Here is a 20,557-nt window from a genome sequence, read left to right as displayed (position 1 = left end):
TTGGGGCAGAGTGTGGATGGCAGGGGCACATACATGTCAGCATTCTTTCTGTGCTCTTCAGCTCCCTTTTCACACACAGGAAAGAGGCAGTTACAGACAGCAGGTAAACTAAACACCAATTTATTGTATAGCGCTTCCATTCTTTGTTTGCAGCAGGTTTACTTCAGTACGTTCCACATTAAAGGTTCTTTCCTTACAAAACGGTTCCCTTTACAAAACGGTTCCCTTTTTCCCCGGTAACTTTCCTTTGCCTGCAGGGGCCAAGTGTTATCCCCCTGGTAGCTGCACTCCAATCCCGGGTTTAGTCCAGCCCTATCCTAGGGGTTTGTTTAGACTATGGGACGGCTCCAGTACTCACTACCGGCTCCAGACTAGTTCCGACTTCTCCACTTCTTCTCAAGGGTTTACTCTGCTTTTCCTTGCTACGGGTGTTCCAGTCTCCGCTTCTTCTGCCTCTGCACCCACTTCCACACTCTGCCCCGTCACCTCAGACTGAGCTTGCTTGCCTCTCACATCTCCCAGCACACTGGACTCTGCATTCAGAACCCTCCCTTCCCCACCTAGGCTGCCCTGCCCCCTTCCTTCCCTGCCACTGTTACCAGGGGAACCACTGCTCTACACTGGCACCTAGTGGGGAAACAGTTTATGACAGGTAACATTTTACCATCAACATTTACAATTTGCCACCATACTACTGTGGCGTCTTCAGGGGGGGAAAAACCGCTCCTTCACTACCAGGGGTCCGACTACCCCTTACAATAGACTCACAGAGGAAACCTGTCAATCACCTGGACTGGCGCTATGAAAAAATGTCTGGAGGTGGCTCCAGACTAGTCTCTGCTTTTTTATATGATCTCCAGTTGGACCTTCAAACTCTATTTTCTCTGACATGCTGAAATGTTGTACAGAAAAATATACCTGGCTACAACCATGCAGCCAGGTTCCATTTAAGAATTTCAACCTCGATTCTTTACACTACAGGATTCATTCTGTAAACATTTTCTAAATGCAGCCATATTGGTGATTATCTGCCATCACACATTCCCCGCTTATTTGTTGTCTACCTTGCCAAAGTCAGGGGGCTCAGAGAAGGGCTCCATATATATGGCATCAGTATAGTCTTATGCGGGTGTCACACGAGACGATCTATCGTGCGATATGTCGTCGGGGTCACGGTTTTCGTGACGCACATCCAGCATCGTTTGTGACGTCGTTTCGTGTGACACTTCCGAGCGACGCTGAACGTTTGCAAATTAGTTACAAATCGTGAGTCGTGTACACGTCGTTTATTTTTAAAAAATCGTTTATTTTTCTTTGCGCAGGTTGTTTATCGTATCCAGGGCAACACACATCGCTCCGTGTGACACCCCGGGAACGATGAACACAGCTTACCTGCGTCCCGCGGCACCCGCCGGCTATGCAGAAGGAAGGAGGTGGGCGGGAAGTTTACGTTCCGCTCATCTCTGTCCCTCCGCTTCTATTGGCCCGGTGGCTGTGTGACGTCGCTGTGACGCCGAACGTCCCTCCCCCTTCATAAAGAGGATGTTCACCGCCCATAGTGAGGTCGCTCAGCAGGTAGGTACGTGTGACGGCAGTTTAACGACTTTGTGCGACACGGGCAGCGATTTGCCCGTGACGCACAAACGACGGGGGCGGATACGATCGCACGATAGATCGTACCGTGTGACACCCGCATTAGGCTGCTTTCATACTGTGCGTTCCTCCCCCCATTCAGTGGTCCCATCGGGGCTTCCGTGCGATCTCCCTGCAAACGAGATTCGGACGTATTTGCCGATGGGGCCTCTGACTATAATGGTGGAGATGGAGTCACTGTGTGATCTGTCGTGCACTATGTTCGGGAGTATACGCCTACTGGAGGCGGACATCCAGACATAGTAGACTGCAACTGAGTGTTCATCTCCAGTAAGCGTATACTCCTGAAAATGGTGGACAACAGAACACACGGTGACCCCGTCTGCACCATTATAGTCATTATCCCCGTTGGCGGATACGTCCGAAATCCGTTTTGTGGGAGTTTCAGATGGATGCACCAAGAGGACCACTGAACGGGGAGAGGAAGGCAGTGTGAAACCGGCCTTATAGGAGTGGCAGGGATTGTCTATTGGGAGGAATGAACTTTAGCAGATAATTCTCAAAAAGCGAACACATGGGAAAGTTGCAGAAATTGTTGCTTTATTACAGATTTGTATGTTCAGGTTATTCCCTCATGAGAGGGAATAAAATTCATTTCCAAATGTCCAAAAGGAAAATAAATATTTGTCATCCCTAATGATAACAGACATAAAGCGGACACATAACTCCTCTCATCGCCTGTACATACAAACGCATGATATATTGCTGCTTCCTGACCCATGGCGGCTCCATCATCTGTGAGGTCCGGTCATATATAGTACAATTATCAATGTTTATTTAACTTATAGGAGAGCAACAATACAGAACAGACATATAGGGCCCAGAGACGGGGAGCCAGACCCTACTGACTGCATACTTGACTTCATGGGAGAAATCACTGTTTCAATTCTCTGCAATTTTCAAGATCTCTGTTTGCTGTCTGGTTATGGGAACCACCATTGTATAAAAATTAAAGCCTCGAAAGCACGCTATACATACGCCTATGTCACAGCACGTGGGTGCGCGAGACATCAAATCCCTCTTTTCTTCTAATATTATGTATCAATGTAGGTAAAATGTATCATACTAGAGGTCAATTTGGCAAGCAAAAGTTTGGGCAAAATTACTGTTATTGTTAACAATTAAGCAAGTTGAAGATGGAATTATCTCCAAAATGTATAAAGTTAGAGATGACTCACTTCCTTTATATTTGTGGCAAAAAAATATTATTTTCATATTTTACATTTTAAAAATTACAAAAAGAAAAATGGGCCAATGCAAAAGTTTGGACACCCTTGGGGTTTTGTGTGCACAGATAATTTTCAATGTTTAGACCTTAATTAGCCTGTTAGGTTTATTGCTTGTTCATTATCATCTTAGCAAAGACCAGGTGATATAAATGTCACAGCTAAAAACCCAGCCTTCTCCAACCTTGTGTTAAAAAACAGCAGCCATGGATTCTTCTAAGCAGCTGCCTATCACTCTCAAAATGAAAATGGTGGAGACCACAAAGCAGGAGAAGGCAATAAGACAGCAAAGCATTCTCAAGTTTCCCTTTCCTCAAATCGAAACATAATTTAGAAATGGCAGTTATCAGGAACAAAAATTAATTTTAATTGAGATTTTTTTGGAATTAAAAAATCCCCAATAAACCAGCGCTGATAAGGCTACTTTCACACATCCGGTTTTTCCTCTGCGGCACAATACGGCACTCTGCAGAAAAACCGCAACCGTTTTTTTTGCCGCCGGTTGCGGGTTTTTTTGCATAGACTTACATTAGTGCCGTATTGTGCCGCATGGGCTCGCGTTCGGTCCGGTTTTTGCCGCATGCGGCAGATTTAGCCGATGCTGCGGCCGGATGGAACGTTGCCTGCAACGTTTTTTGCTCCGGCAAAAAAAAAACGCATCGCGCCGCATCCGGCCGCTGCGGCGCATTTTCAATGCATGCCTATGGACGCCGGATGCGGCGTGATGCGGAAAAAACGCATCCGGCCGCCGCATGCGGTTTCTTCCACTGCGCATGCTCAGTAGCATGCAGCAACCGGAAAAAACGGACCGGCCGCATGTAAAAACTTATGCAAAGGATGCGGTGTTTTCGCCGCATCCGTTGCATAGGTTTCACAGCCGGATTGAGCCGCAGTGCTCAAACCGGATGTGTGAAAGTAGCCTAAGAGGTTTTTTTGTTAATATTTTATACTTTTTATTGCTATCCTTGTTTTAGACACAGGTTTATTCAAAACAATTCACACAATAGAAAAAGAGAAAAAAAAGAGAAAATACACCACATATGGTAGAAATAAATAAATAAAATAAATTTATTTATTTTTTTTTTTCTTATAGCTACATATAATTGTTTTTTTTTTTTTTGTGGATATATATACATATATCTTTTAAATACCTTGCACTTATGTTAAGGTATAAATATGTATTTATGGATCCCCTAACTGTATCATTACTACTATGTAGTGCCTTTTGGGAACGTATATATTATAAAAAACCTTTGCACCAGTCCATATTATATGCGGTTTTTTATACTTAAGTAGGCTAGTTTTTGTAATTAGTTAAGGTGATCACTTGTGCAATTAAATTCTATCTAATCTGTGTATAAGTAGCACCCGAATTAACAGCTGAGCTATCCTTGAGGAAGGGGACCGGCAACGCCCCCGAAACGCGCGTCGGATTGGACATTTGCTCAGCTCACCCTGCGAGGTGCCGATAATCTAGCAGCCTCTCTCCCCCTTGTGAATATCCAGCCCTGTATGTGGCGAACGCCCGGGCTGTCACTAAAGGAGCAGGAGAAGCTGCGTGCCTGATTCAACTACCATCCTGTGAACTAGCACGGAATAGTGCTGTGTGGCTCTGCTCCGTTTAAACTAGGAGCGCAAATAGGAGTCCCTATCACGGAAACTACCGTACTCTATATCTGCAGGAGGAGAAAGTTCCGTACAGTTACCCAGCTTATGGAGGTTGATGTCTGAACTTGACCGTAGGAGCGCAAATAGGAGACTCCTGCATGGAAATGACTTTATATCTCTAGGAGGAGAAAGTATCGTGCAGTCACCCAGTATGTGGAAGCTTGATGCCTGAACTTGACTGCAGGTAAACTCCTATTGGAACACTTAATGAGCTGGGGCTCTACCTCATCCTCACTACAATCTTGAAGTGCAGTTTCTTCAACTTCATTTAAAGGCACTTGGAACACTGAAATTGCTGCTTATAATATATTAAGCCTCTATTAAAAACTTTTGTGCTTATGGATTGAAAAAAATTTTCTCCAGGTATCTGAAAAATCTGGTTGCAGTGATATTTTCAATTGGCATTAAATATCATATGCCTTGAAACATCACTTAATACACTATACTAGATTTAATAATTGCTATACTACCGGCCGGGGTACTGCAACCAGACACCTGGTATCTGTTTGCTGCACTATTAATTACTTATTCTTTATTTTATTTATTTATTTCTACCATATGTGGTGTATTTTCTCTTTTTTTCTCTTTTTCTATTGTGTGAATTGTTTTGAATAAATCTGTGTCTAAAACAAGGATAGCAATAAAAAGTATAAAATATTAACAAAAAAACCTCTTATCAGTGCTGGTTTATTGGGGATTTTTTAATTCCAAAAAAATCTCAATTAAAATTCATTTCTGATTCCAGGCAAATTAAAGGGGATTTTTGCCTATAAACCTAGCTGCAGATTTAATGGTTATTGGGGTCAAGCGCTAACAATTGTCTGTAGACAACTTGGTATAACCTTAAACAGTTATCAGGAACAGTAGAAGTCAAGATAAGGTCTGGAAGACCAAGCAAAATGTCTGTGAGAGCTGCTCGTAGGATTGCTAGAGAGGCAAATCAGAACCCCCATTGACTGCAAAAGACCTTCAGGAATATTTTGCAGACTCTGGAGTTGTGGGACATTGTTGTACTGTTAAGTAATACCGGCACACATATGGCCTTCATAGAAAAGGATGACTTCTACAATGAATAATGATCCTAAACACACATCAAAATCCACAATAGACTAAAGCGGGCTTTACACGCTACGATATATCCTACGATATGTCGTCGGGGTCACGTAGTGAGTGACGCACATCCGGCATCGTTTGACATATCGTAGCGTGTGACAGCTATGAGCGAGTGTGAACGAGCAAAAATACTCACCTTATCGTTGTTCGTTGACACGTCGCTCATTTTCAAAATATCGAACGTCCTTCTGCGTGCAGGTTGTTCATTGTTCCCGAGGCAGCACACATCGCTCCGTGTGACACCCCGGGAACGATGAACTGCAGCTTACCTGCGTCCCACCGGCAATGCGGAAGGAAGGAGGTGGGCGGGATGTTTACGTCCTGCTCATCTCCGCCCCACCGCGTCTATTGGCCGGCCGCTGTGTGACGTCGCTGTGACGCCGAACGTCCCTCCCCCTTCAGGAAGTGGATGTTTGCTGCCCACAACGAGGTTGTTTGGAAGGTAAGTACGTGTGACGGGTGGGTTACTGACTTTGTGCGACACAGGCAACAAATTGCCCGTGCCGCACAAACGATGGGGGCGGGTGCGATCGCTCATGAAATCGTCGCATGTAAAGCAGCCTTTACCCAAAAGGCGAAATCTGAAGGTTTTACAATGGCCCTCACAGGCCCCTTACGAACATCATTGCAAATCCGTGGCTAGACCTCAAAAGAGGAAGGCATGCAAGACGAGCCAGGAATCTCACAGAACTGGAAGACTTTTCCACGGAAGAATGGATGAATGAGTGAAAATTCCTTAAAGAAGACTTGAAAGATTTTTTGCTATGATATTTGCTAAGGGGGGTGCTACTAGATATTAACCATACACGTGTGATGCCCTGGCGTATCAGGTTGCCACAAGGGTGCCGTTCTGCATGGTACCCGTTCCTCCTTGGTTACGGGTCCTGTCAATTTGGTGTTGCTACCAACAGGTATACCTAAATCCTGAGGAACACTCTGCACCACACCCACCAAACACCCATTGGGCAGCCTGAGGGGAATAGGGCCACCCAGATGGAGGGATGGAAGAGGGAAGGCAGAGATGTTAGTTGAGTAGTAGTTGAGCAGTGAGACAGCGGTGACAGGACAGATCACGCTGTGAAGCTGGGCTCCTGTACCGGGTGCCAGACTCCAGGGGGCGGGACCAGGTGGTTGGAAGACGCCGACCAAGAAGTCTCAGACAGCCTGAGGCGGGAAGGTAGACGACAACAGTTTGAGAGTTCAAGTTGGAGAGGTGTGTGGGCCGGAGCTGTGTGCAGCACCAGCAGAGGAGAGAAACCAATTTGAGCAGGTGCCAGGGTAGGAGCCCTGGTACCTATGGCTAGCAGGCAGACGACGGTCTCCGTCTGCAGGAGCCAGGAAGATGGCTCGGCGGAACAGAGGTGGACCGGGACAGGGTTGTAGCCCGCCGGTACCAACCCGGGGAACCGACTCGGAAACCGGAGCACAAAGGGTGGTACTCAGACCCTGAAGCTAGGTCCAGAAGCCACTGGGGCTAGCTAATTAACTGATTGAGGAAAGGACTAGAGGTCCTGTCCCACCCAAAGTCCCGACTGAAGACAAGGGGGATAGAAAGCCACCGCCACGGCTCAGAGATCCCATGGGCCAGCATCTGCAGGCAACAGGCTCCTTAGGCGACCACAAGCCGGGAGCGGACTCCTGAAGCTGCAGGCACAGGCAGTCCACCATCACACACAGGTGCAGGAGAAAAACAGAGCCCACCAGCCGAGTGGGGAACCAGACTGCAGCCGGCTGTGGGCACCGACCACCATCACCTTGGTTTACCAGAGATTCGTGTGTTTACTAATAGTGAGTACATCAGCACCCTCTGGTCGCCCATCTCCCTGCACCGCCAACCAAACCCAACGGGTCCCGGGCCACCATCCCTGCCCACGGAGGGGTTAACAACTTGCTGCCGAACATCTCCCCCGGGTGCCCCGTTACTGCAGCGGTGGTGTCCACCTTCACCACATCCCGTGGGTGGCGTCACAAACTTAACACGGCTCCGGACGTACATCTACGTCCCCAAACCACAACCCCCTTTTCAGTTGAAGTGACCGCGAGACCCCCGGGTCTGGAGACCCTCGAGCCACCCACTGAAGGTCCGGATCCGAGCGGCTCGGCTGCCGAGCACGGGGCGGTACATCTAGCACAATGGATAGGACTTCTCTTCACAGATGAATCCCGCTTTACACTCTACAGGGTAGATGGCAGATTGGCAAATGGTGGTCACACCAGATACTGACTAATTTTGTGAACCCCCCTGAACCACCCTAATAATGCAAAACTGCACATTTTAGAATGTCCTTTTATTGTGGCCAGCCTAAGGCACACCTGTGCAATAATCATGCTGTCTAATCAGCATCTTGATATACCACACCTGTGAGGTGGATGGTTTATCTCGGAAAAGGAGACATGCTCACTAAGGCTATGTGCACGCGTTGCTTTTTTTTCAGCGCGGAAAAAAACGCACCCTCTGGCAGAGGGGAGAATTGTAAACAATGCTTTTTGAGAAAAACGCATCGAAAACGCATGCGGCTGTGTGCACACGTTGCGTTTTTTACCGCGGAAACGCTGCGTTTAGAACCGCAGCGTTTCAGTGGCAAATTGCATGCGTTCAGCTTTCCCAGCAAAGTGTATGAGAAAGCCGAAAAATCAGTGCACACGCTGCGTTTCTAAACGCAATGTTTTGGATGCCAAAAATCGGTGCGGAAAGAAAAGCAGCATGTCACTTCTTTTGTGCGGTGTGGCTGCGTTCTCTCCCCCATTGAATCAATGATGCGGGTCAGAACACAGCTACACCGCAGTGAGCTGCTTTTTTGTTGCGGTCCACGGGCTTTGTCGGCACACAGAACGCAGGCATTTACCTGGAAGTGAGGTCAAGAGGTTTCCTGTTGACCTCACTTCCTGGCAAAGTCCTTGAAAGCCCCCGGTGTCGCCAAAGTGCCCGCCCCGACCCCCGACCACCCTCCCAAAAATCCAACATGGCCGCGCGCACAGTAGCGCACCGGCCGCCCTGCTCCTATGATTTCTGTCGCATGTGCCTTGAGACATGCGACAGAAAAATGCCCCCCAGGCCCTGCCCGGTCACCCCCTATTCCCCCGGTATTCCCCCTTACCTGTCCAGTCGCAGCGCTGATCCCCCACAGCCCCTTCCTCCTTCACAGTGCACGCTGGCCGGTCACATGAGCAGAGCAGCTGACAGCCAGCACAGTGTTCAGTGTGAGCTGTGCTGGCTGCTCGCACTCTGCAGCTGTAACCCGGGGAGAGTGGGTGCAGATTTTTGGCACCCACTCTCCTCAAATGGAGGGTCTGCCCTCCTAGAAAATGGGGGATACGTTGCCTGAACGTGCCCCCATATTCTAGAAGGTCCAGAGGCGACGTGGGACGTCCAAATGGATTTCTGCGGACCCATTTTTTTTCAAATTTTTTGATTAAATTGGAGAACAAGGGAATGATTTGGGGAGTGTTTTTTCTAATAAAAAATTTTGTCATTATTTTTTGCTTTTGTTTACTGTCAATTAGTTATGTCTGGTATCTGATAGACGCCGTGACATCACTAATTGCTGGGCTTGATGCCAGGTGACATTACACATCTGGTATCAACCCCATTTATTACCCCGTTTGCCAACGCACCAGGGCGCGGGATGAGTTGGGGCGAAGCGCCAGGATTGGCGCATCTAATGGATGCGCCACTTCTGGGGCGGCTGCGTCCTGCTATTTTTAGGCTGGGAAGAGTCCAATAACCATGGCTCTTCCCACCCTGAGAATACCAGACCCCAGCTGTCAGCTTCACCTTGGCTGGTGATCTAATTTGGGGGGACCCCACGTAATTTTTTTTTTTAATTCTTTATTTATAAATAAAAAAAAAAGCCTGGGGAGCCCTCCAAATTGATCACCAGCCAAGATGAAGCTGCCAGCTGTGGTTTGCAGGCTACAGCTGTCTGCTTTACCCTGACTGGCTATCAAAAATAGGAAGGACCCCACGCCATTTTTTTCATTGTTTTTTTTTTTTTTTTTGGATAAATACTAAGCTAGGCACCCTTTAGTGCCACATGAAAGGTACTAAAGGTGCCAGCTTAGAATATGCAGGCGGGGGTGGGCCGTTATATATATTTGACATCCATTCATCCATTGACGCTTTTTAGGCTGTGTGTCCACAATCAGGGTTTGCAGCGTTATGGGCGCTGAGTGTTTTCCCTGCGTCCATAACGCTGCGTTGTGCAGTAGAAGCACAGTGGAAGGATTTTTGGAGATCCCATGCCCACTGTGCTTCTTTTCTCCGCAGCATAAACTGACCGGTGGCGTGGCTTCCCGAGCCTCAGCATGTCAATTTATGCTGCGGAGACAAGAGTGTTCTCTGCAGGTAGAATAGAGCTAAAGTCCACAGCAGCCTGAACCCAAATCGTGGGCATGGGCAGCTGCAGGAAGGCTGGCACTGTGTACTAGACGCCGTGTCGCTGGATCATGGCCACATAGCCTTAGGCCCCTTTCACATGTCAGTGATTCTGGTACGTTTGTGCTTTTTTTTAAACGTACCAGAATCACTGACATACGCAGACCCATTATAATGAATGCTCACACGTCAGTGATTTTTCACTGCACGTGTCTCCGTGCAGCGTACCCGCGTGTGCGTGATTGCCGCACGGAGACATGTCCATTTATTTCTGGCATCACTGATGTTCCATGGACCACGCAGTGGTGTAGTCCGTGAAACACGTGCCAGAAAAAAACGTGCTTTTAAAATAAAAATCATTTTTACTCACCCGGCTCCAGCGATGTCCTCTGCAGCCCGTGCAGCCTGCTGCTTCTGAGCCGGCTCATTATTGTCGCGCATATTCATGATGCGCGACACAGCCGACCCGGAAGCAGCTGCTGCGGGGGTCAGCACCAGCTGGATGCTGCACCGCGGGAGCGATCAGCACCATGGAGAGCGGGAGCGGGCACAGGTGAGATGATTACTGAGTGCAATCACGGGCCACGGAGAACGGAGCCCGGATTGCACTTAGACAACCCACGTGCGCCGTGATTCACGGCACACGGAGGGACATGTGCATGTTTTACACGCCAGTGAAAAACGTCAGTGTTTTTCACTGACGTGTGAAACGGGCCTAAAAGTGAGAATATTGTTGCTACAGCAACATTTTGGGTGAAGTAGCTGTGGATTCAAAATGCTTAATATACTCCTGAATAAAATCCTTGAGGGGTGCAGATTCCAAAATGGGGTCACTTGTGGGGGTTTTCTGACGTATAGGTACCCAAGGGGCCCTGCTAATGTGACATGGTGCGCGAAGTTTTTTTCAACTTTTCCAAAATTCAAATGGTGCTCCTTCCATTCCAAGCCCTCCCATTTATCCAAACAGAATGTGGAGAAGGAAATGACATCACAGTTTTTTTTTCCAAAGGTCTGTGTTCAACCAACTTTATTAACACTGACAAGTCTTAAAAAAACGCATGAAAAATGCATGAAAACCGCATGAAAAACGCATGAAAAACGTATGAAAAACGCATGCGTTTTCGATGCGTTTTTCTCAAAAAGCATTGTTTACAATTCTCCCCTCTGCCAGAGGGTGCATTTTTTTCCGCGCTGAAAAAAAAGCAACGTGTGCACATAGCCTAACACAGATTTAGACACATTTGTGAACAATATTGAAGACAAAAAGACCCTTTGAGTACATAAAAAAGTCTTAGATCTTTGAGTTCTGCTGATGAAAAATGGGAGAAAAAAACAACAGTGTTGTGTTTCTATTTTTGTTTTTTTGTAATTCTCGTTTGTTATAACTTTTCTATGTTTCCTACATAAAATGTTATTGAGGTAAACCGTGTTATACACAGCACAGGGATGTAGTGCGGTGTAGCACACACCTTATCTATGTGATCTCCGCTCTCTGATAACAAGATGATTGATTCCAATGTGGCTGTACATGGATATTACCGATCCATCCTCAGCTAATACACAGATATTAAGTATGCGATGAGTTACAGCTTTTGTCAAAGTGGCAGGATATGAAAATATATGAGGACAATCTGTACAGTGGACATGCTGCTTGTTGTCACATCTGCGGCAGAATCACAAATGGTAAGCGAACTTTTAATGTCAATACATCTGCTGCTGCTGCAGAGGGATCACCCATCGATGACTTATTTCTGAAGGGTTTAATTATAGTCGCCCAGTGCAGGGACCATTTTTATAAGTAACCTGCATCTATTACATCTGCACAGATTATATGCACTAGTATTTTGGCAATATGCATAAGTCCAATTGATATGACAGGATATTCCCCTATAAATATAACACAATAGGTGTATGACTTACAAAAAGGAAGAATTGCATGTTGCAACTACAATAGGTAGACAACCTTCTGCTGTGGATGACTGGAATGACTTGTAAGTGGATAAGGTTTAGTAGTGTCAAAAATGTTATTTTATACATTAAACTAGCTGTAGTACCCGGCGTTGCCCTGGATAGTAACTAAGTGTCTCTCTCTGTCTGTCATCCTCTCTGTCTGTCTCCCTCTCTGTTTGTCTGTCTCTATCTCTGTCTGTCTACCTCTGTCTGTCTTTCTCCCTTTCTGTCTGTCTTTCTCCCTCTCTAAGAGAAGCTGTAGTAGGAGAGAAAAGGCGCAATAGGGTCTTACCCGATTTACAGGGCAGAGGGAAAAAGGGTTAAAACACACTCACCTGGCTGGGTTGTGCCAGTCACAACCCCTTAGAGAACGTGGATGAGTGCTTTAGTGGTTCAGCAGCGGCCCCGTGTCTGAGCAAAGGATATCAAAGTGTAGACTGGAGGAAAAACGGGTTTAAAAACCGCGCTAGGAAACCACGAGCAAGGATGTAAATTAATATTTTTCTTTTATTTAGATAATTCCAACGCGTTTCAGAGACCCATCTGTCTCCTTCCTCAGGGAAAAAAAATCAGAGATTCTTTTTCCCTGAGGAAGGAGACAGATGGGTCTCTGAAACGTGTTGGAATTATCTAAATAAAAGAAAAATATTAATTTACATCCTTGCTCGTGGTTTCCTAGCGCGGTTTTTAAACCCGTTTTTCCTCCAGTCTACACTTTGATATCCTTTTCTCCCTCTCTGTCTGTTTGTCACCCTCTCTGTCTGTCTCTGTGTGTCTCTGTCTGTGTGTGTCTTTGTGTCTCTGTCTCTGAGTCTCTGTGTGTCTCTCTGTGTCTGTCTGTGTGTCTCTGTGTCTGTCTCTGTCTGTCTCTGTCATTGTGTGTCTCTGTAAGACAAAACAATCACTGATCTCGGGGAGACCAGCCAGCGAGGGCGCTCAAGACAGTGAAATCCTAGGTACATTGCCCCCTGGGAAATATGCAGCTGTTTCGGGGTATTGCCCCTCATCAGTGTGGAGTAGGATTCTGGCCAGGTGGGAGCAATGCCTAGTAGACCAACAAAACAAAACAATCACTGATCTCGGGGAGACCAGCCAGAGAAAACACTACCGGCAGCCAGCGAGGGCGCTCAAGACAGTGAAATCCTAGGTACATTGCCCCCTGGGAAACATGCAAATCAAAAAAGTCCGTGGAACCTCTGTTAGGAGTCTCAACACAGAAACCAGCCAGATATCCCTCCGGGAAGGACCCAGCCAAGGGGTGGCTCTTTTTAGGAGACCACCATAACCACCATATTAAGTGGCCCTTTTAGTCAATATCCAACTTTTTGACAAGTTTAAAGATATGACAAGGGAAATACCAAGGCCAGGTATCCATCCACAGACAGCTGTTTCGGGGTATTGCCCCTCATCAGTGTGGAGTAGGATTCTGGCCAGGTGGGAGCAATGCCTAGTAGACCAACAAGACAAAACAATCACTGATCTCGGGGAGACCAGCCAGAGAAAACACTACCGGCAGCCAGCGAGGGCGCTCAAGACAGTGAAATCCTAGGTACATTGCCCCCTGGGAAACATGCAAATCAAAAAAGTCCGTGGAACCTCTGTTAGGAGTCTCAACACAGAAACCAGCCAGATATCCCTCCGGGAAGGACCCAGCCAAGGGGTGGCTCTTTTTAGGAGACCACCATAACCACCATATTAAGTGGCCCTTTTAGTCAATATCCAACTTTTTGACAAGTTTAAAGATATGACAAGGGAAATACCAAGGCCAGGTATCCATCCACAGACAGCTGTTTCGGGGTATTGCCCCTCATCAGTGTGGAGTAGGATTCTGGCCAGGTGGGAGCAATGCCTAGTAGACCAACAAGACAAAACAATCACTGATCTCGGGGAGACCAGCCAGAGAAAACACTACCGGCAGCCAGCGAGGGCGCTCAAGACAGTGAAATCCTAGGTACATTGCCCCCTGGGAAATATGCAAATCAAAAAAGTCCATGGAGCCTCTGTTAGGAGTCTCAACACAGAAACCAGCCAGATATCCCTCCGGGAAGGACCCAGCCAAGGGGTGGCTCTTTTTAGGAGACCACCATAACCACCATATTAGGTGGCCCTTTTAGTCAATATCCAACTTTTTGACAAGTTTAAAGATATGACAAGGGAAATACCAAGGCCAGGTATCCATCCACAGACAGCTGTTTTGGGGTATTGCCCCTCATCAGTGTGGAGTAGGATTCTGGCCAGGTGGGAGCAATTCCTAGTAGACCAACAAGACAAAACAATCACTGATCTCGGGGAGACCAGCCAGAGAAAACACTGCCGGCAGCCATCGAGGGCGCTCAAGACAGTGAAATCCTAGGTACATTGCCCCCTGGGAAACATGCAAATCAAAACTGTCCGTGGAGCCTCTGTTAGGAGTCTCAACACAGAAACCAGCCAGATAGCCCTCCGGGAAGGACCCAGCCAAGGGGTGGCTCTTTTTAGGAGACCACCTTAACCACCATATTAAGTGGCCCTTTTAGTCAATATCCAACTTTTTGACAAGTTTAAAGATATGACAAGGGAAATACCAAGGCCAGGTATCTGTCTATCTCTGTGTCTGTCTCCCTCTCTGTTTGTCTGTCTCTATCTCTGTCTGTCTACCTCTCTGTCTGTCTTTCTCCCTTTCTGTCTGTCTTTCTCCCTTTCTGTCTGTCTTTCTCCCTCTCTGTCTTTTTGTCACCGTCTCTGTCTGTCTCTGTGTGTCTCTGTCTGTGTGTGTCTGTGTCTTTGTGTGTGTCTTTGTGTCTCTGTCTCTGAGTCTCTGTGTGTCTCTCTGTGTCTGTCTGTGTGTCTGTGTGTGTGTCTCTGTGTCTGTCTCTGTCTGTCTCTGTCATTGTGTGTCTCTGTGTCTCTGTGTGTGTTTCTGCATCTGTCTCTGTGTGTCTGTGTGTGTGTCTCTGTCTGACTGTGTGTGTCTCTGTGTCTCTCTCTGTGTGTCTGTCCCTGTGTGTTTGTCCCTGTGTGTCTCTGTCTCTGTGTCTCTCTCTGTGTCTCTGTCTCTGTATGTCTCTGTGTCTGTCTCTGTGTGTTTCTTCCTATGTGTCTTAGTCTCTCAGTCTGTGTGTCTTTTTCTCTGTGTGTCTCTTTCTCTGTGTGTGTCTGTCTCTGTGTGTCTCTGTTTCTGTCTCTGTGAGTCTCTGTGTGTCTCTCTTTGTCTGTCTCTCTCTGTCTGTCTCTCTTTTTCCGTCTCTCCACTGAAATCATATTACCTCACACATAAGCTTCTTATACTAAGAATGTCCTTTGTTGCCTATAGCAACCAATCACAGCTCCTATTAATGACCTGTAGCTCCCAGCTCCATTGACTTTAATGTAAGCAGTTTTTTTGTCGAATAACTGTTAAGCGAGGGGTTATATTTTCCCCTCAAAACATAGTCTGTGACGTTCCCTGAGTCAAACGAGGTGACTGTGCAAAATTTCGTGACTGTAAATGCGGCGGAGCGGATTCCTTTAGTGGACATACATACAGTCATATGAAAAAGTTTGGGCACCCCTATTAATGTTAACCTTTTTTCTTTATTACAAATTGGGTTTTTGCAACAGCTATTTCAGTTTCATATATCTAATAACTGATGGACTGAGTAATATTTCTGGATTGAAATTAGGTTTTTTGTACAGAAAATGTGCAATCCGCATATAAACAAAATTTGACCGGTGCAAAAGTATGGGCACCTCAACATAAAAGTGACATTAATATTTTGTAGATCCTCCTTTTGCAAAAATAACAGCCCCTAGTCACTTCCTTTAGCTTTTAATGAGTTCCTGGATGAAGGTATATTTGACCATTCCTGTTTACAAAACAATTCCAGTTCAGTTAAGTTTGATGGTCGCTGAGCATGGACAGCACGCTTCAAATCATCCCACAGATGTTCAATGATATTCAGGTCTGGGGACTGGGATGGCCATTCCAGAACATTGTAATTGTTCCTCTGCATGAATGCCTGAGTAGATTTGGAGTGGTGTTTTGGATCATTGTCTTGCTGAAATATCCATCCCCTGCGTAACTTCAACTTCGTCACTGATTCTTGCACATTATTGTCAAGAATCTGCTGATACTGAGTTGAATCCATGCGACCCTCAACTTTAACAAGATTCCTGGTGCCGGCATTGGGCACACAGCCACAAAGCATGATGGAACCTCCACCAAATTTTACTGTGGGTAGCAAGTGCTTTTCTTGGAATGCCGTGTTTTTTGCCTCCATGCATAACGCATTTTTGTATGACCAAACAACTCAATCTTTGTTTCATCAGTCCACAGGACCTTCTTCCAAAATGTAACTGGCTTTTCCAAATGTGCTTTTGCATACCTCAGGGACTCTGTTTGTGGCGTGCTTGCAGAAATGGCTTCTTTCGCATCACTCTCCCATACAGCTTCTCCTTGTGCAACGTGCACTGTATTGTTGACCGATGCACATTGACACCATCTGCAGCAAGATGAAGCTGCAGGTCTTTGGAGGTGGTCTGTGGATTGTCCTTGACTGTTCTCACCATTCTTCTTCTCTGCCTTTCTTATTTTTTTCTTGGCCTGCCACTTCTGGGCTTAACAAGAACTGTACCTGTGTTCTTCCATTTCCTTACTATGTTCCTCACAGTGGAAACTGACAATTTAACCCCTTAACGACCGCGGGCAGTAAAATTACGTCCTAGTGGTCATAACGTTACTGCCCGCGGTTTGCCGGCAGCAGCATGCTGCAATCGGCGCACATCTCAGCTGATTTTCACAGCTGACATGTGTGCCTGCTAGGCACGAGCAGAATCGTTATCTGCTCGTGCCGTTTAACCCCTTAAATGGAGCTGTCAATATGTGACAGCGCCATTAGAAGCGCGATCGCGGTAAACTTTTACTTACCGCCCGATACCGGAAGTCACGTGACGCAATCACGTGACTTCCGGTAGTTGTCATGGTAGCACAGGGTCATGTGATGACTCCTTACTACACATGACTTGCTTTCACTTTCACTGTGTCCGCGGCCCAGTGAAAAAGAAAGTGAGCGTATCTGCTGTTTACAGCTGTGTAGCTGTGATCAGCATATAGTGCAGAGCGATCGGATTGCTGATCGCTATAGTCCCCTAGGGGGACTAGTAAAATAAAAAAAAAAGTTAAAATTTTTTTTTAAAAAAAATTAAAAAAAAAACAAAAAAACCTAAAAGTTCAAATCACCCCCCATTCGCCCCATTGAAAATTAAAGGGTTAAAAAAATAAAAAATATACACACATTTGGTATCGCCGCGTTCAGAAACGCCCGATCTATCAAAATATAAAATCAATTAATCTGATCAGTATACGGCGTAGCGGCAAAAAAATTCCAAACGCCAAAACGACTTTTTTTGTCGACACAACTTTTGCGCAAAATGTAATAAGAGGCGATCAAAACGTAGCATCTGCGCAAAAATGGTACCGTTAAAAACGTCAGCTCGAGACGCAAAAAATAAGCCATCACTGAGCCATAGATCCCGAAAAATGAGAACACTACGGGTTACAGAATATGGCGTAAAACGTGCACCACTTTTTTCGGACAAACTTCCGAATTTTTTTTTAACCCCTTATATAAAAGTAAACCTATACATGTTTGGTGTCTACAAACTCACACTGACCTGAGGCATCACACCCACACATCAGTTTTACCATATAGGGAACACAGTGAATAAAATATCTCAAAAACAATAGTGCTATCGCACTTTTTTTGCAATTTTTCTGCATTTGCAATTTTTTTTGCTGTTTTCCAGTACACTGTATGGTAAAAATTATGCTTTCATTTAAAAGTACAGCTCGTTTCGCAAAAAATGAGCCCACACATGACCATATTGACTGAAAAATAAAAAAGTTACGTCTCTCAGAAAAAGAATGGAGAAAAAAAAAAGCGAAAAATCGTCCGGTCGTGAAGGGGTTAAATCTCTGAGACAATTTTTTTTTGTATCCTTCCCCTGAACAACTATGTTGAATAATCTTTGTTTTCAGATCATTTGAGAGTTGTTTTGAGGAGCCCATGATGCCACTCTTCATAGGAGATTCAAATAGGAGAACTACTTGCAAGTGGCCACCTTAAATACCTTTTCTCATGATTGGATACACCTGCCTATGAAGTTCAAAGCTCAATGAGGTTACAAAACCAATTTAGTGGTTTAGTAAGTCAGTAAAAAGTAGTTAGGAGTGTTCAAATCAAGAAATTGATAAGGGTGCCCATAATTTTGCACCGGTCGAATTTAGTTTAAATGCGGATTGCAGATTTTCTGTTAGTACAATAAACCTCATTTCAATCCAGAAATATTACTCAGTCCATCAGTTATTAGATATATGAAACTGAAATAGCTGTTGCAAAAACCCAATTTGTTATAAAGAAAAAAGGTTAACATTAATAGGGGTGTCCAAACTTTTTCATATGACTGTACATACATACACACACAGATACACACATACATACACTCAGCTTTATATATTAGACTAGCTATAGTACCTGGGCATTACTGTCTCTCTGTCTCTCTCCCAGTCTGTCTGTCTGTGTCTGTCTATGTCTCTTTCTGTCTGTCTCTTTCTGTCTCTGTGTCCCTGTCTCTGTGTCCCTGTCTCTGTGTGTCTGTCTCTCTGTCTGTCTCTGTCTGTCTCTGTGTGTCTGTCTCTCTGTCTGTTTCTTTCCCTGTCTACCTGTCTCTTTCCCTGTATGTCTCTCTCTGTCTCACTCTCTCTTTCTCTGTCTGTCTGTTTCTGCAGGCTGTCTCTTTCCCTGCCTCTTATGCTGTCTGTGCCTATGTCTGTCTGTCTCCTTCTGTCTCTCTCTATCTGTCTCCCCACCGACATCTTATTACCTCACACATAAGCTTCTTATACTATGACGGTCCTTTGTTCCTATAGCAACCATTCACAGCTGCTATTAATAACCTTTAGCTTGCAGCTCCATTGACTTTAATGGAGGCAGGTTTTTTGGAGAGTAACTGTAAAGCGCGGGGTTACATTTTCCCATCAAAACATAGTCTATGATGTTCCTTGAGTCACGTGGGGCGTCTGTACAAAATTTTGTGATTGTAAATGCGACGGTGCGGATTCCTTTAGCGGACATACATACATACACACAAACATACACACATATACACTCAGCTTTATATATTAAATTTGCTGCATATTTGTGAAACAGTAAACCACATTTCCAAATGGAAAGCATTCAGATATACAAGAAAACACACAAAATGGTTGCAAGATGCCTTATAAATATTACAAATTTTATATATTAGTAAAAGGTACTAAATTCTGCTGCTTACAATAAATCAATGAAGCAATAACAGTTTTCATATCCCATTCCCAACACAAACAATATAATAAAAGGTTTCTTCAAATTCATCACAAGATATCACTACTGACTACTGCAGTCAATTGTTTTATTGGATAGCACTCAGCCCAATGTTATACTATGGGGCAGTACAGATCTGTAATTTTTTTTTCTTGTGCCGCTTGCTACGATTGACAGCGTATCTAGGACGGTGCACACTCAATCAAGTCTATGGGTTTGTGCAAAACATCGGACTGCACTCAAATGTCATCCATGTGCAATTTGAAATATGCCAAGAAAGACAATGGAGAAAATGGGAAATTAAGTTCTCCATCTTCTCCACAACTGTGCTCCGATTCTCGCATGTGAGAGAATAGGAGAACAGTAAAGTACACTTGTCTCACAGATGCAGCAGAGTTTGACCTGAGTGTTATTAGAATATTGCATTCGATTCTCTTGTATGAGAGAATCATTGGATGCTGTACACCAGTATGACCCCGGCCTCACTAACATTCTTGACTTTGTGTGTTGCAACCACCTTGATTAGATCTCACCAAAGATTTTCTATGAAGTTCAAGTGAAGCAATTGATGGCAACTTCAGAATCCTCCAGGACCTTTTCTAAAACTAATCTTTGGATTTTTAGGCATGCTCCGAATCTTTGTCCTGTTGAAAGGTCCGATGGTGCCCAAGCTTTAGCCTCCTTACAGAAGGCAAGATGTCTCACTTAGGAATTTGTGATTATTCCTGACACTCAATTGAAACAATCTTGACCTGTAGCTCCAGAGCCACCACCATTCTTCCCTATAGGCATCATCAAGCCACCACCATGCTTCACTGTAGGCATCACAAAGCTACTGCTATGTTGCCCTGTAGGCATCATTAAGCCACGGCCTTGCTTCACTGTAGGCATCATCAATCCTCCACAATGCTTCACTAGAGGCACCATTAAGCCACCACATGCTTCATTATAGGCATCACCAAGCTACTGCCATGCCTCACTCTAGGCATCCCCAAGCCATCACTGTGCGTCACTGTAAGCATCACCAAGCCACTGCTATGCTATACTGTACCAAGCCACCACCATTCTTCACTATAGGCATCACCAAGCCACCACCATGCTTAACTGTAGGGATCACCAAGCCACTTCCATGCTTCACTGTAGGCATCACCGAGCCACTGCCATGCTTCGCTATAGGCATCATCAAGCCATCACCATGCTTCCCTATAGCCTATAGGGAAGCAAGGTGATGGCTTGGTGATGCCTATAGTGAA

The sequence above is a fragment of the Anomaloglossus baeobatrachus genome, chromosome 5 (genome assembly GCF_048569485.1).
Source record: "Anomaloglossus baeobatrachus isolate aAnoBae1 chromosome 5, aAnoBae1.hap1, whole genome shotgun sequence".
NCBI classification, from domain to species: domain Eukaryota; kingdom Metazoa; phylum Chordata; class Amphibia; order Anura; family Aromobatidae; genus Anomaloglossus; species Anomaloglossus baeobatrachus.
This window is presented reverse-complemented; position numbering follows the sequence as displayed.